The sequence below is a fragment of the Tribolium castaneum genome, chromosome 1 (genome assembly GCF_031307605.1).
Source record: "Tribolium castaneum strain GA2 chromosome 1, icTriCast1.1, whole genome shotgun sequence".
Classification (NCBI taxonomy): domain Eukaryota; kingdom Metazoa; phylum Arthropoda; class Insecta; order Coleoptera; family Tenebrionidae; genus Tribolium; species Tribolium castaneum.
The window spans coordinates 29,551,359-29,568,274 of NC_087394.1; the positions used below are offsets into that span (position 1 = coordinate 29,551,359).

Genomic DNA, 16,916 nt, shown 5'->3' on the forward strand with positions numbered 1-16,916 from the left:
ACGTCTAGTTGTTGACATTGTAATTCAGTGTGTTTTATAAATGGAGCGATATTTACATAACTGCATTATTGCATTGTACGTACTTGTTTTACTGTTTGAAATAATTTGCTTATTTACGAGTAGTATTTATGCAATTATTTTTAATTAGAGAGTGCAAATTATATTTTTATTGTGTATTCTGTAAACCACTATTCATGTAGTTTCGCCCCCATGCACTGTTAGTGCAAACATAATTAGCACAAGTAAACCAAACATTATTGCCATAAATAAGCTTCTGATACATATTAACATCAAACAAAAATAAATAAACCAAATCACATCGGAATAACGAAATAGATGCAAAAATTAGTTCTGTATAGAAGACAAAGCGAAAAAATACAGGGTAACCCAGGGCTTTTTTTCTATGCAAGCTCTCAATTTCTTTTTTTTTTTTTTGAAGTGATAGGTTTTACGGTAAGGCACATAGTAAAAATATTTTAATTTGTATATAAGTTGTTTCAAAATAAAATACCTAACTAAGTTATGTTTTTGTTCCATTTTTTAAATTGCGACTGAATTGTCGATATAACGCATGCTTATCTGTCTCTTGGTTTCTGAATTATCTCAGTTTATGTTTGAAAATAGCGCTGTGCATAAACCCATAGAAAAATTTATAACTTTAGAACCATAGACGATAACTTAACCAACTTTTTTCCAGTCGCTTCTTTAAGCTTTAGCGCATTTTTTGCAATAGAAGCGAACTCGAAGTCGGTCTTCCATCGCCTACTACGATTTTCTAAAAATTACAATTTACAAATGGCAATAACTTGATTTTTTCAAATACAACACCCTTTATATTTGCATCATTGCATGGTATTTTTTATGCGCTTTTTGCCGATATAGGGTTTATAGGGTGTACTTTGTAAAATTTGTGAGATTTTTGCTTAATAATAAATTTTGATGTTTTTTTTTTCGGAAAAAATTCGAGTAGGCTGTGTACTTAAATATAACACTTCGATTCCACATCACTCTGAAAGAATGTTTTTTAACAATATGTAATTGTAATAGAAACAGGAGTACAGCACAAAAGAAACAATTTTAACAGTCTTTACAAAAACATAAAAGTATGATTGACAGAACACAATCGAAAAATTTTGTGAAAACGATACTTATAAAAAAATGTTCAAATAGGTTACCATCGCATTCCACACAAGCTGCTAGTCTTCTAGCAAATGAGTTCCGAACTCTAGCAAGCATTCAATTGAATGGAAGGCTTCCGTGATCCTGTTGCTTATTTGCTAGAGTTTGGAGCGCATTTATTGGAAGAGTAGCAGCTTGTGTGAAACATCATGATGATCTATCTAAGCATATTTTATAAATTGTCTTTTCTTAAAAGTTTTACATTGTTTTCTATCAGTCTTACTTTCCTGTTTTTACGAATACTAACATTATTTCCTTTTCTCTTACTCTCTTTTTTTCTGTTTCTCTTACAATTTCTATTACAATTTACAATTTGTTGAAGAATAATTTAATAGTAATAATAGTATTTTTTAGTTTGCAAAAATTTCACAAATTTTACAAGGAGGACCTTATAGACCCTACATCAACTAAAAGCTCATAAATAAGGCGGACAATAATACGATAAAATAAAGGGTTACATTTTCAAAAATTAAGTAATTACCATTTGTAATTTGTTATTTAAAAAAAATCGTAGTAGGCGATGGAATACCGCCTCCGAATTCGTCTTTATTGCAGAAGATGCGCAAAATTTTTAGGAATCGACTGGAAGAATGTTGGATAAATTAAATTAAATGGTTCTAAACATGATTCAAAAACTGTGACAGATAAGTAAAGAAATTCGGATGCGTGATATCAACAATTTTGTCGCAATTCCAAAAACATAACAAAAATTTAGGGTTTTAATGTAAAAAAAACATAACTTAGTTAAGTATTTTATTTTGGAACACGATGTATACAAATTAAAAAAATTCTAGAAAAAAAAATCAAATTGTTAGCTTAGATAGAAAAAAAATTACGGAGAATGCACGCACCTCTGGGTCACTCTGTACGTTCAATGATCGAGTTTGGGCACCTCTCCAAATATTTTTTCTCTTCTTTCTGCTTTATTTTTGCGCGAGCCCATCAACATAAATTTGGGCCAAACTTGGCGGTTTTAAACGGTGTTTGTGTTGTTCTTATCAGTTGTTAACAGTGCGGGTTATTCATTATTCATTGAGCCGTAACAAAAGGTCGAAAATATTTAGATGAATAAGTAACAGCAACCTCAATGGTTTGTTTACTCCAACTCATAAAATTCCAAAACAATTTATCACCGTTTTAATACTTTTTCGCGATTACGCCGCTTTGTTATTGACAGCGGTTTTATCTGTGAAAGAGAACGTAAAACGTTTGAAATTTGCCACATTTTGCGCAGTTCAAAAATGAGTTTTTGCCATTGAAAATTTTGCTGGAAGAACTTCTCGCGTGATATTTCTTGCTGTTTGAATAGGGTTTGTTTCGCGCTGGCGGTGCTTTAAAGCGGCTACTGAAGTAAAATATCTCTTGATATTTATTTTTATTTCCTACCTGTATTTGTATAAAGCAGAATAAATCTCTTTCCCATTATGCAAGTTTCGGCTCTGTTGAACAATCTGGTTCTCCGAAGATATGAGGCATTGTCGGCGCAACTTACTTCGAGTAGTCACTGAAATCAAAAGGCCGAGGTCTTAGCATACTTCGCTGCACAACAATGCAAACGAAGGGTTATAATGTCATAGGAAGGAGGAATTTCTCTAAAATTTCCGAAATGCTTCACTATCAGCGCACTCATTTTCCCTTAAATTATTTCAGTTACGAAATCAATCGATTCCCAGCCGAAATTAATTATGGCAAAAATAGAATTAGAGGTTTTATTGAGCAAACACATTCGGGCCCCATTACGGCGCAAAGAACGGCTTCGTCTCCCCTTGAGCGAATCAATCGTTATAAAACCAATTTAAAGTATAAAAAACACACAAGATGGGGAAATCTGGGGCAAAATTAGGCGAAATTCCGGGTGCAGGCACGAGCTGCCTCCTTCAGACCGTCTTGTCTGCAATAAATTTTAAATGGCATGTAATGTGAGAACCATAAAATATTGCTCAAAAGCAAGATCATTAAAATTTCACGCCCAGGAGTTTTAGCTAGATATCTATTATATGAGTTATAAACTCCTCTCCTGCGGCCTTGACACCGTCCCGGACGGAATGCCCGACAAATGACGTCCTGTTATTTTTACGGCTCGCTTTTTCAAGAAATGAAACAAGTTAAGACATAATGAGCAATTAATAAATTTTACAAGAATTCCCGACACCCTCATTTGAAAATTCTCCAACAAGAGCAACAGTCACTTTTAATCAAGCCAGCAGAAAAATACAAAACACAAGAATATGCTGCAAATTAAAAAACATCGTTCTGAAAACAACTAAATTATTACCACAGAACGTGCGAGAATTTTCCTGAATGTTTTCCTAATCATTTACAATGCAAAGTTGCATACACAACTTTGCATTTACACCCTTCTTCCAATTAAAATAGCAAATTTTTTCAAATATATTTCATTTTCTAAGTCTAGTAAACAAGGCCTGGGCCCCACCGAGTATTTAATAATTATTCCGCTTACTTAAGTAAATTTATTCATTCCACCATTACAAAAACATCTATTCATTGTTTCCAATCCTCCATGTTCGAGAGTTTCGTCGGTAAACATCATTGTTTTAATTTTCATTCCTCTGAACATGGCTGCTTTCTCTATGAAAACCTTACCCGCAAAATATTATTCAAAACGGTTCCATATTCAGGTGGTACTTTAAAGTGATTATTTCCCAACTTTTGTTTCGGTTTCTTGTTCCCAAGATAAATGGGAGTGCATTTACAGTGAAGTAGCACGAAATATCTTTACAACATTCGTCCGTAACGTCTATTAACACGCCTTTTTTATTTTGTCGTCATAAAACCGCGAATGCAATTTGTCAGATACATATTTCATAAATTGGAAAAAGAATAATGTCGCTGAAATTTTAGTTTGTATCGTGGAGTGAATACATATTTAAAGTTGGGAATAGAAGGAGAAGGTTTTTGTAAATTCTGAGATGGATTTGGATTTGAAAATTTTATGGAGGAACTTTTCGCATGTCTGATATTTATGCCAAGGAGTTTTGTGGATTCAAATTTTGCAATCATATATTTAAATTTTGATTTTTATTTCAACAAGCACTCGCATTGTTCAAATTGAGCAACAAAAACTAATTTCTCCTAATAAAATTTTCATGCAATTTAAAACTTATCACAATGCATTAGTACACACGTATTGATTTTACCATTTATTGGAATTTGTTATTACACGAGGCGACGTGGATTTGTATTTTAGTAAACAAAAAACATCGTAGCAAAACAACAGTTTGAAAAGAATTACCAAAGATAATGACTTTCTTCCCTGCGTTTCCGAACGATTTAATCAGCGATTTTCCAAAGGTCACCGCTGAAATATTTACTAGCTTCAGCTGAATTATTAAGTTAAACCGCTGACTACAATCTTTCCAGATCGCACACTATAATAATCGGCGCCGTAATTATTTCAGCCCTGGAAGAGGGTAAAAGAAGAATCTGTAATAATTGGTATATCGAATAATCAATAAAGCAACACGTTTTCCGAATAGCGGCGTAAGATTTGGTCATTACTGTAACGCCGAGAATCGACCACTGAAACCGAAATGAAACGCCTATATTACCTCATAATGAAAAAACTTCTTCTCTGCCGGCCTGAAAATTATTATTCACGATTTGCAATTTCGGATTAACTTCGAATTCATTTCGGCGCGGCAATTGATTTTGGTTTATTAATTTCCTGTGTGTAGATCTCGGGGAAAAAACTCAACCGGAAAACTGACTTTTCAGGAAATTTCCTATCAATATGTATGATAGTGTTAAAGGCTTAACGCGCATTTAAAGCGAGTTTACGACTGCTGCAGGTAATAAAATTAGGGAGAAAATTTCAGAAGTTGTGTCTTTCGAGAGTAGTGAACTGAAACGATAAAAACTTTTCGACTACACTCCGGTTATTGATAAATTTCGGCGTTTTAGTGGTTGAAAAGTCCCAATCTTTTGAATGAACGCAAAAGGAAAAATTCCTTGTTGTTTCGTGATTTAACAGAGACCTCCCTGCGGATTTAATATACCGAATTCAATTTAAATTTCTTATCCAATTTCCGGAATATTCGGCGAAGAATATTTAGCAAAAATACTGATCTTGCGACGACAGATTTTCATTTAGAATCGTTTCAAAAGAGTCACTGGTGATTCGTGTTTAAACCCCGTGTAACTTTTCTACCCTCGATTAAGAATAATTTATATAATTTGGTGTCAATTACGGGGCAACCATTTGCGTAACCACAACTTACAAGCCAATAAATTTCTCTTTATCGTTTACAGGCCACGTTGATTGTTGTAATTACAACGGGAAACTTATCGAGAAAAGTGTGTTTTCGCTGAGCAAGCGAGGCAAAAATGACACAAAATTGCGTTGTGCCCTCATATCGATCTGTTGTTTAAAGTCGGCGATAATTAAGTAACCGAGTTTGCAGCAGAATCTCCTACACTTTAAATCTATAACGTCATGTCACAAAACTCGAACGCGTACTATTCAGAAAGGCATGTGTGCGCTTATTTATCTCTCGAATTCGGGAAAGTCGACTCTGCATATCTGGGCCGGGTTTTATCACAGTTTGGAATTTCAAAAAGATAAAGTTAAAATGCCGACTATTGTCGGCACCAAAACAGGCTTTTTCGCTCAAATCATCTGAAATAAACAATTTCTAACTTGGCAAAAAATATTTATGATTGGTTTCTGGTTCACTGCTGCTTGGACAATAGTGGAGGCAATTGGCCGTCAGACGTACAAAAGCATCAAAAGTTTATTATTTCCCAATTGTTGGCGCTTAGCGAAATGTTATTAACATCATGTAAATGGTTTTCAATTGCGCAAAAATTTACATATTGCCCGTGCGCCCAAGTAATTTAAATAAGAGTTTTTGTTATTTTTCCATCAATTTGCAAATAATAACATTTACAAAATCGAAGTTTGTTTTGGGGTTCAGTTTTTAATTTATAATTTGCAACCTGTTTTTGGCAAGCCATCCGATTAAAATGCAATTTATTTAAAAATTCTTGACAATTCCGCATCAGCTCGACCAAATAAATTTGTAAACAAGCGCAATGAATTTCCATAAATTAATCATATCCCAGTGGAGAAGCTTAATCAGGAATGATCGTTAAAATTTGCATTAATATAACCCTGTTGTGATTGCAGAATTTCCCGCTAGAGCAGTCACCCCGTGCATAGCTGAGCTTTTTTTATAAAGAATGAATGACGCTCTTGATCGATTAAATAAACACTTGCTTTCAGGATTGATTTTCGTGTTCTAACAGATGAGCAAAACTTTCCGAACTTCTATTTTTACATAATCAAGTTAATCGCTCGTGAAGTTTGCCGTATAAATGTTTAATTGAAAAACTAATAAAATAACAATTACCTGTTTTTGCCCACTCGTCTAAAGTTTCTTTCACTTTCGTGAAAAGTTGGTAATAAATCTCATTAGAGGAATTAATTATTTATCTGATGCTTGGGCGGCATTATCTAGTTAATTTCAGATTATATCGAGGTAATTATCCTGAAATAATTTAGGATTATAATTATCAAGCCAAGTACTTTTGTTGAGTGGCTTGGAAAGTGGGTATTTTCGAGTAAATTGATTTATTATTCTAACAACCATGGGAAAAATTTTAGAGCAATTAAAAAGTCACTCCAAATTTGTTTAAGCGCAGTGTATTGATTTCATGTTGGGAAATGTAATTTGTATGGATAGTGGGAATGACAGCAAAGTGTCAATTTTGTAATTAATTCAGTATTTAATAGAAACATAAATAATTTGTAAAATAAGTACCGAAATTTTCAATTAATTTACCCCATTATGGGTCCATAAATTTAAATATAACTCTGTTCTTTTAAACAGAACTAGAAAAAAATTACGATAAATATTAATTTCATCACACTTGATCCTCATCACATGTCACATTTATCCCAATTCTTAGATGACAAGATGATCCATAATATCTTCACTTTTTTGTTATCTGGAGAAAATAATTGTACTGATCTTGTCAAATAATTCTTCCGGTAAATTGTTCTAAAATTTTGTTTCACCGATCGTGAAACTTATCATTTAATTTCCCTTGTACTCTAGACATTCCTGATTAATTTATGATAAGCAGTAAAGTGTTAGAAATATAATAATGTTGGAATATGAAGAGATTACCGGACACGAATGTAAATTAAAATACCTTTAACTCAACCTAAAGGCTGGCGTTTTTGTCAGTTGTAAGTTTTAGTAAATCCATTTCCTAAGAAATTAAACAAATAATAAGCTTCCGAAAGTTAAATCTAATCGGATCTAAAGCAAAACCGAAAGCCATTAAATCACCAGCTGTACCTAACTCACATTCAACTATTGCAAACTATTCCAATCAGGCCAGACTTTTTGTAATAATTCGGAGGAAATTCGTCAAGATGATTTGAGGAGACATAGTGGTCCGAATACAAATACCTAAATCAATACTCGTCTCTTAAATTTAATTCCGGGTATAAAAATTTTATAAGTCACGTGAACGCCATAATTTTGAGAATGACTGTTACGTCAACATATTCTAGGGATGTTTTATTAGACACCATATTGTTAGTTTGTTTCAGTTGGGAGGAGAAAAGACAGGAATGATAAATTGGAGTCACCAGCAGATTTTATCGAATAAATAATAAAAAAATGAGAAATTTTTCCCGTTTGGGCAAACATGACAGGTTTATCGATCATGACTCTAGGCCTCTATAAATAACAATTAATCGACTGATGTCTGAATATTTAGCACCCTTCAGTCATATTCCAGCTCTGTGATTGATCCAAATCTGAGCTGACGGCCTGGAACGTAAACTATTCGTAAAAAGAAAAAGTGTAAATATTCATGAGACGCGATAATTAGTAACAGTGCAATTTCCATAATTCCGTAAAAAATGAGCAAGACGTCGCGTCAAAACGAGCCTGCAATTACTTGATTTCGGTCGAATGAACTGATTACCCTTTTGTTACGCGAAAATTGCTCATTCATCATCTTTGATTAAGTCTGCCCTCATGCGAGTTTCACATTCAGTGACCGGTCCTGAAAAATCCCAACTAACAATTCCATCAGCGCGCTCCCTCGCCGGCTTAAAATTTCAGCAGCGAAAAGCTATCAGCGCGACAAAATTGCTTGACAACTTACAGGCTCCGGATTTCAGCACTCGCTCACTAAAACTGAAAAATCCTGAAAATCACTCGTACGAGTTAAGCTCCGGTCGGCGACTGTCACGAGCATTCGCCGCTGCAAGTTTCCCGAGCGCACTGCGATTTCAGGACTTTCGAAAGCACATGATAAAAGACAGGTGAAATACGGCAAGTTGGGAGCATGCGCTCGCGAGCCAAAATCACCGAGCACAACATATTGCGAGCAGAGGGTTGTTTTCTTTTTATTCGCGTGCCAACCTGGTAAACATCGCACTCCGATTTTATGAAATGAAAGAGTTGGACGTGACAAATACGCCAAGGATGCGTAAACCGGCAAAAACGAAGCCATTTGAACGCAGGAAAAACCGAGCTTTGGCCAGACAGCTCGCCAAGAGGACCTGAGAGACGGATTAATTTGGCTTGGACGAACTCGATGGGCCTTTAAAGTGGATATGGACACAAGGACGGACAAGGAGCCACTTTACGATTAATTATCCTGAAAAACTGCTTTCGAAAACTTTTCAGGAATGCAGGAATGCAACGCACGAATTATCCCACTTCTCACTTCCTAATTAAATTCCTCATTAGAATATACTCCATTATTTCAGAGATTTCATAACAGCAACAGTAGATATTTGCTTACAACTTCACTACTGGGCACCTGTAAAAAATTACATTTTAATTTTAAATGGCTCAGTTTTTCACATTCTATGTGTCCTAAAGACCCAGAAAATTTTTTACTCCTTTTGAACAATTAATTACGTAAAAACACTGCTGATGATACAATATTTATCCTCCCATTTTTAAAACATCTTGTAGAAAAATAATAAACACTAAAATTAAAATCGTCTTCTGTAGCTTAGTTGTTAGTAAATTTAAACTTTTGGTATTTTGAAGATGTTATTTATATTCTGGTACGCATTTCAGGAAAATGCTTTATATTATACTGTGAATGATTATAATAATATACTTGTTTTAATAGCATGCTACTTTTTGGCTCAATATTTTTTTAATCGGTTCAAGGATTACTGTTAAAAAAATAAAACTAAAAAAACTATTTTACATCTTTTAAATATTATTGAAAAAAAAAACACATTAACAATAACGATAAAAATAATAATAATAAAGAAAAATACATTTCGGATACTATACGCCTTTTAAGCAATTTTCTCGTATGTAAGCAAAAAATTGTCTACAAAACTGACTAAGCGGTTTCAGTGTATTTTGTAAAAGTTTACTTATTTTTAAGCAAAGAATCGTCCGAAATAAGGTGTTTTCAAGCAAACTGCAACTTACATCATTCTTTTGAACACGAAAAAAATTTTTCTGCTTGTTGTATGAGAGTTTTTTCGTTTCTAACAAAAGAATCGTCTGTAAGTTGATGTTTCCAGCCAAAATCAGCCGTTTTCAGCCACTTTTTTTAAAAGTATTCCTTTTTTTTAATTAGGAATTGTCCAAGATTAACTATTTTTATCTAAACAGGCACATAAACCGTTTGCTACAAGAAAGTTGTAATAGGTTTTTAACTGTCTACAATAATAATAGTAATAGTAATAATAATAATAATAATAATAATAATAATAATAATAATAATAATAATAATACTAATAGTGATAATAATAATAATAATAATAATAATAATAGTAGTATTACAACAATAATGATAAAAAATTATAATAAACCCATTTCGAATAATATATACTACTTTTAGGCACTTCACAGAAATTTTCTCGCTTTTAAGTAAAAAATTGTCTACAAAGACAGATTCGACGTTTTCGGGTTGTTTTATAAAAGTCTACTCGATTTTAAGCAAAAAATTGTCTGAAATAAGTCGTTTTCATAGAAACTGTGACATACTTTTTTGAGACAAAATAAGGTGTTTTCAGTGTATTTTATAAATGTTTATTCGTTTCTAAGCAAAGAATCGTCCGAAATAAGCCGTTTTTCACCAAACTTACATCATTCTTTTGAACTAGAACAAAGTTTCTAACAAAACAGTCATCTGTAAATTGACGTTCTCAGCCAAAATCAGCCGTTTTTCCGATTTTTAAGTAAGAAATTGTCTAAGATTAACAATTTTTATCCCAACAGGTGCATAAGCCGTTCGTTACAAGAAAATTATAATCGGTTTTTAACTTTCTAAAATAATAATATTATTATTAATTAATATTAATAATAATACATATAATTAATATATAATTATGATAAATTAAATTAAATTTGATAATAGCAGTTAGTTTTTAATTCCGCATCGTATAATGTAAAAAAAACAGGATTCCCTATTTAAAATAACCAAAATGAAAAACTCGAAATTTTAAAAAGTTTGAAAATAAATTGTGAACAGCCTGTAGTAATTCAGTTCAATTAAAGATAATTAGTAAGTCTGTTAGACCTTGTTCAACACGATCCTAGTGAAATTGTTATCAAAAGGGCACTGTTTGTATTTTTTATAATTTTTTAAAGTCAAAAGTGTAAAACCGAATTTTTTGGTTTTAATTTTTTTACGTAATTTGTGAACGGAAATAAAAAAATTAAGAACTTGTAAGAAGCAAAAGGGGGTATTTAAATTAGCGCATAACATAATAGCGGGCCTTTGAAAAAACATTCTTAGTATTATGACCTCATACTTTTTTGAGATACTCTGTATTGTCAAAAATATTCCTCTGAAATACCTCATAGAGTATAAATATAACGTCTACAAAATATCACAGAAGACGGGTCCTGGGCTAGACCACTGTGTAATTTTTTACAAAATTGTTGAACAAAATGTTCAGACTGTGCAAATCTTATCACAGGAACTTGGGAAGTCGCAAACTCACACTTCGTGAACACTTCGGTTAGCTTCAATAAAATCTGCGTCTCTCAAGCCGTATTGACAGTAAAATTTTTCAAGCATCCCTTATTTAAAGGGTGAGTAGTTACGAGTCTCGCCCCACTTTATGCGGAAATCCTGTATGTAGCCGTGATTCATTGATTTTCCGCAAGATGTCGAACACGCAAGGATTCATGTTGATTTCCATTACAACATCTCGGAATTGAAAAAATATGATTTGCTCGAAAAGTCGTGATGAATGGACATAATCGCGCTCGTAAATAATTCTTCGGCACCAATCGGAAAAAGGCCGCTGATACAGCTCTATCAGGGCGGCAGCCCTGTCCGTGAAGCATTGCGTGTGACCAAAAATAATGTGGATTAGCCGGGGGGAAAATTGGCTCAGCCGCCTCGCAATTACGTTGTGGAATTTTGACAAATTTAATGGTTTAACATATGCAGATTTTGCGCCAGAGCAGACGAACACCTTAATGTAAATGAAAATTTGATTATCAGCTGAATTTAGCGGCTTGGAGCGCTAGGGCAAAGGGTAAATGCTCCTATTGTGCTCATCTGACTGTCTTCCGACGCACAAGAGCACGAAATGAACGTTTGCCACTCGCAAATATTTTTATTCACAAAAAACGGAGCTAATATTGTGGTGTTTTGCTTACGCTAAACACCGACCCATTAAGATAAACTAATTGGTAATTTCGGATGCAATTATTAGAAACGAGAACGTTCAAATTAAAACAAAATTGCATCTGGGTCGTGCAACAAAATCGCATTTAGCGTCTGCTCGGTTTAGTTTTATTTTAACTAAAGTGAAGTGGATCGCCATCTCGTACACTTCGATCCTGGCAAATAATGCAATATGACATAAAGGGATGATATGCTTTAAATTAATTCTACGGCTTGTTTTGTGCAACGTCACTTTACTGGATATAAACTTCAGCTCGTAATTTGTAATAAAGAGCTTTCGGGGAAAGACCATCATTGAGGTTACAAAGAAACGCAAAGATAGCATTCTTACATCGAATAGTTCGATTGAGACGAAGCCTTCAAACAATACATTTTCAGAAATTCCTCAATGTGGCTACGCGCAGTTACATTTTTGATGCAATTTCATTTGTAAAATATGTAAATAAAATAACAGCAAAAACGCTGTTACAATCAGAATTATTAATATTGCAAGCACACGACAATTATGTTTTTCATTTAAAATTTTATTACAGTTGAATTAATTTTCAACATTTAGTACTTTATCGAACTGCGCCAATAAAATCGTTTTATTGAAGAACGCTTTTATATTAACTGTAAAATTTTAATGTCATTTGTTACCCCCAACATAAAACATTGACATGAATTGTAAATAATTAATACAGCAGATGTAGATCGAAACATTTTTAGTACACTTTCATTTAAAAAAATTAATAGTATGATTCCAGAAAGTGTAGTTTTTCCGTTCACATTAGGAACCAAATCACGTATTAATTAAGCAGCTACGAGAAAATCACTCTCCGTGTTATTTATTAAGATATCGACTCGCTTGACAAAGCGGTACTTAGTATCTAATTCCGAGAAAAATAGAACCCATAAATTGTCTCGCCGACGTCAAAATTGTTTTAGCTTGACGCAGCTTTAAACTTATTAAGCAGTTTGATGAGGTTGGCGGTTAAAAATGCCAAACTTTTCAAATTTATCCCCGAGAAAGACCAGTGAAACATAAACATAAAATATGGCCAACGAAAAAAGTTTAAAACACTTTTCACACGCGTCCTACAACTTACCCGTAATACACTGCCGCTCAAAAAAATCCGGACACCAAAATATCTGTTGTGGTTCATAAAAAATTATGAAAACTTTTACCAAAATAACAGCATTTTTACAGTGAGTAAATAAAATGAAACAACAAGAAGTTACCAAAACAAGAAGACATTTAAGAATTTAACATTTAAAAAAAACGTAAAAAAATATTAATTTAGATTAATAATTAAGATTATTAACGGGTGTTACAACCAAAAGCTCTTATTACGTCTATTAAACGATAAGACTTGTTTTAAACGAGTGTGGTTTTGGTTGATTTAATTTTGGTAAGTAAACTTTTATGCACAAAATTTTTCTAAACTTTACCACTACAGAAAAAGTTATTACTGTTTTAAGTGTATAGTGTATGTGAAAAAAAATATTATTGTTATTTGTACTTAAAATAAAATGGATAACATTTTAAAAATTTGTTGATAAAATTTACTCAAAATCGTAGATTACTACGGCAATGATTCTTGTTTTTTTAACACATAAGATCAAACCTTTAAATTACGAGAATTATGTATAATTAAAGAAATTGAACTCCTTATCAAATACGTGCAAAATATAAAAAATAATTACAAAATCTGCTATTGCAGACAATGATTTAGTTAATAGATATTAAAGTAGGGAAACATTTATTTTATGTTGTGATGCTTGCAAGTAATTTTTTAATTTAGAAAAACCTTTACTAATACAACATGTAAGGTACACTGACAAACTTACAAACTCAATTTTGGTGGATGCGCCGGGAAACTTTTTTTACACATTTTTTCAAACTTTCCTACAGCATAAAGTTAGACAAAATTTGTTATTTTTTTACAATGTTGCGCTTACAAAACTACACTGTCGCTCAAAAAATTCCGGACACTTCCAAAATTTCTGTTGTGGTGCATAAAAATTTATGAAAAATTTCTAAATTGTGAAGTTATCATAACAACATGTTATGTATTATTGAATGGAATAAAGTTTTGGTTGATTTAATTTTGGTGGGTAAACTTTTATGCACAAAATTTTTCTAAACTTTTCTACAACAGAAAAAGTTATTACTGTTTTAAGCCTAGTGTATGTGAAAACAATATTATTGTTATTTGCATTTAAAATAAAATGGATAACATTTTAAAAATTTCTTGAGAAAATTCACTTCAAATCGTAGTTATTACAGCAATGATTCTTGTATTTTAAACACAAAAAATCAAATCTTTAAATTACGAGAATTATGTATAATTAAATAAATTGAACTCTTTATTAAATACGTGCAAGATATTAAAAATAATTACAATCGCTTTAAGCAGATTGCGGTTTTTAATCGAACGTTTTAAAGAAATCTGCACAATAATTTAGTTAAAAGATATTAAAGTAGGGAAACATTTATTTTACGTTGTGATGCTTGCAAGTAATTTTTTAAATTAGAAAAACCTTTAACTAATACAACATGTAAGGTACACTGACAAACCTACAAACTCAATTTTGGTGGATGCGCCGGGAAAACTTTTCTTTACATAATTTTTCAAACATTCCCACAGCAGAAAGTTAGACAAAACTTGTTATTTTTTACAATGTTGCACTTACATAACTACAATGCCGCTCAAAAAATTCTGGACACTTCCAAAATTTTGTTGTAGTGTGTGAAAAATTATATCAACATTTTATTTTGTGTTTTACCAAAAAACAGCATCTTCACCATGAGAAAACAAAATGAAACAACAAAAAGTTACCAAAACAATAAAATAAATAGATTAAAAAAAATAAATTAAGTATTTCAAATTAAAAAAAAAACAAGTGTCTGGATTTTTTTGAGCGGCAGTGTAGGTATCACATTTTTATCGTAATTTATAAGTTACAATAGCATTTCGTTAGTACCCAATGATCGCTCAAAAATTGCACAAATCGGGCGAAAAACAGCAAATTAACATGTATGAGGCAATTTTGCCCGTCCAAGGCCGCTTGTTGTTTGTGAAATTACTTTCGACGCATATTCAGCGTGAAATGCGGGCGTTTCTCTAATAATTAACTAGATAATTTCGGTATGAAGTGCTGTCCTCACTCTATTACAACGGATGAACTCTCTTGACCACTCCATTTGATTGCAGAGCGGACTTGTTTTGCATTTTCATCAAGCACTTGATCTGTGTACAATGTGAACGCTTAACCGCAAATGTTTATAAATTTTGTACAACTCCAGACTTGAGCGTCAACAAACTCTATTAAAATTAATTTTACGCTGTTACTAGTTTGTAATTGGAACGGTTAAATTTCCCAAGTTTCACAATGTGGGCGCCTGATTTTCTGCAACGAGCAAAACCTACCATTTTGGTATAAACTGAATTAAAAAATTTAACCGCAGATAATTAAATTTCACGCGAAAGCGGCGCTAATAAAATGTTTAGAAAAATATGTTAATTTAATTTGTGTGCAAGACATGCAAATAGGGGAAGAATTAGGCACACAATAAAAAGCACCGACGAGTTAAATTTATTGCAAAAATCGTGGATCCGTTTTTATGACTCCTTTTGTTATGATAACAGAATTGAATTAAAATTTTGAAATGGGGAGAGTGGCATGTATTAAATAAATGAAAACCACAAGGGCTTTGTTTGAAATCGGTGAATATTTTTTAGTAAAAAGTAGTGAATTAATTGCTTCAATAAATTGGCATCACATGATAAAGCATCCGTCAGACGCAAGCAAAATTCGGATCGATTTATGTTTAGCCGATAGCAAATACCTAATTTCTCGTTTGCGTCTGTTAAAGACTAGTAGATGCTTATCTAAATCGAATTCGACAAAAAATACTAATAGCTTTCGCTCAACTTTGCATTGCATTGTAATGGGGTATTGAAGTAGCATCGCATTCGTGCAAAATACAATTCGACTTTTTCACTCGTCTCACAAAGGAAACAATTCCTGGAAATATGTTAGCAAACCGCATTTCAGTCTCTAAATCATAAACTGGCACTATTGCACCATAAATCGGAGCTTGGGAGATCTACGAACGCAATATAAGCAAATTTATGCAGTAATGATCGTCTGAACTCACTCTGAGCAGTCTTTAGTGTCCTGTTATTATTACGACTCATACCGGAACCTCCTCGTAAATTCCGATTCGGAGCAAGAAAACGTTCGAAAATAAGAGAGTTATTTGGTGACGACGTGCGCTCGCACCGGAAAATGCCTCCCGAATTATTTATGATGGACCAAGCCGAGCACATCCGATATTCGCCTAATAACTCACCTGTCAATTAGGAGACCTACCTGAATTAGCTCCATTCTAATTGTATCAACCCCCAACGTGAGCAACTACAACAACGAATGCAAATTTAATGTTAAGCGTAACGAACTTCCACGTGATTAAAAGAACTTGGATGTTAGCTCTAGTTTGGTTAACGTCTTGTTAAAGTGCTAATGCAAAGTGACAATGTTCGGCATAACGCCTGGATTTATTCGCAAAGACCACGTTCGAAATTAAATTTCAGATAGCATTGCTTCTGATTTTGTCGCGGCCTGAGCTGCAGCTGCTGCAACAATAAAAATTTAATAACGGAAGAAATTAGTGGCATTTAGAAAAGAGTTTGTGGCTTAATGGTTGTTTAAGTTTGCAGAGGGCTTTACAGCTTTGTCGAGCTGATAGCAAGGTTTTAAGAGTATATTATATTATAAGTGATAGAAATGCATTATTATTAAGATAAATTAAATATTTTTTTTAAATAAACGTTCACCTCTTTTTCTCTCAAGACAAAAGGTATTTTTCCTTTATTAGGATGTGCTCTTACGTTAACAATTTTGCGCCTTTACGTACTTTTACCTTTTACCGCATTATTTTTTTATTTTTGTGAGTTTTATGCTCCGCTTTATGTTTATACGTCTATGTGTTCCCTCAATCTCTTATTTTTGTTTACGTGTTGTTTCACTTACCTTTTCTACACATTTTTTCATAGAAAAATTGTTACCTTGATCCGGGTTTGAACACCCGA

At 32.9% G+C, this 16,916-nt stretch overlaps 1 protein-coding gene and 1 non-coding gene across 5 annotated transcripts in view; one reads left to right on the top strand and one right to left on the bottom strand.

The window, feature by feature from the left end:
• Positions 1-8,467, bottom strand: part of LOC664309 (chaoptic-like protein) — a 140,751-nt gene extending 132,284 nt beyond the window's left edge. For 2 of the 4 annotated variants that reach the window (XM_015977882.2, XM_064356513.1), the window contains exons 1-2: positions 8,323-8,467; positions 2,566-2,683 (exon numbers count right to left, since the gene is read on the bottom strand). The gene's annotated coding sequence lies outside the window, so the exon portion shown is untranslated. The remainder of the gene's footprint in view (positions 1-2,565; positions 2,684-8,322) is intronic. The other 2 variants (XM_064356514.1, XM_015977881.2) reach the window with 2 other exon arrangements.
• LOC103312349 (uncharacterized) overlaps positions 1-16,916 on the top strand; it is a 156,142-nt gene that overhangs the window by 82,344 nt on the left and 56,882 nt on the right. The window lies entirely within an intron of this gene.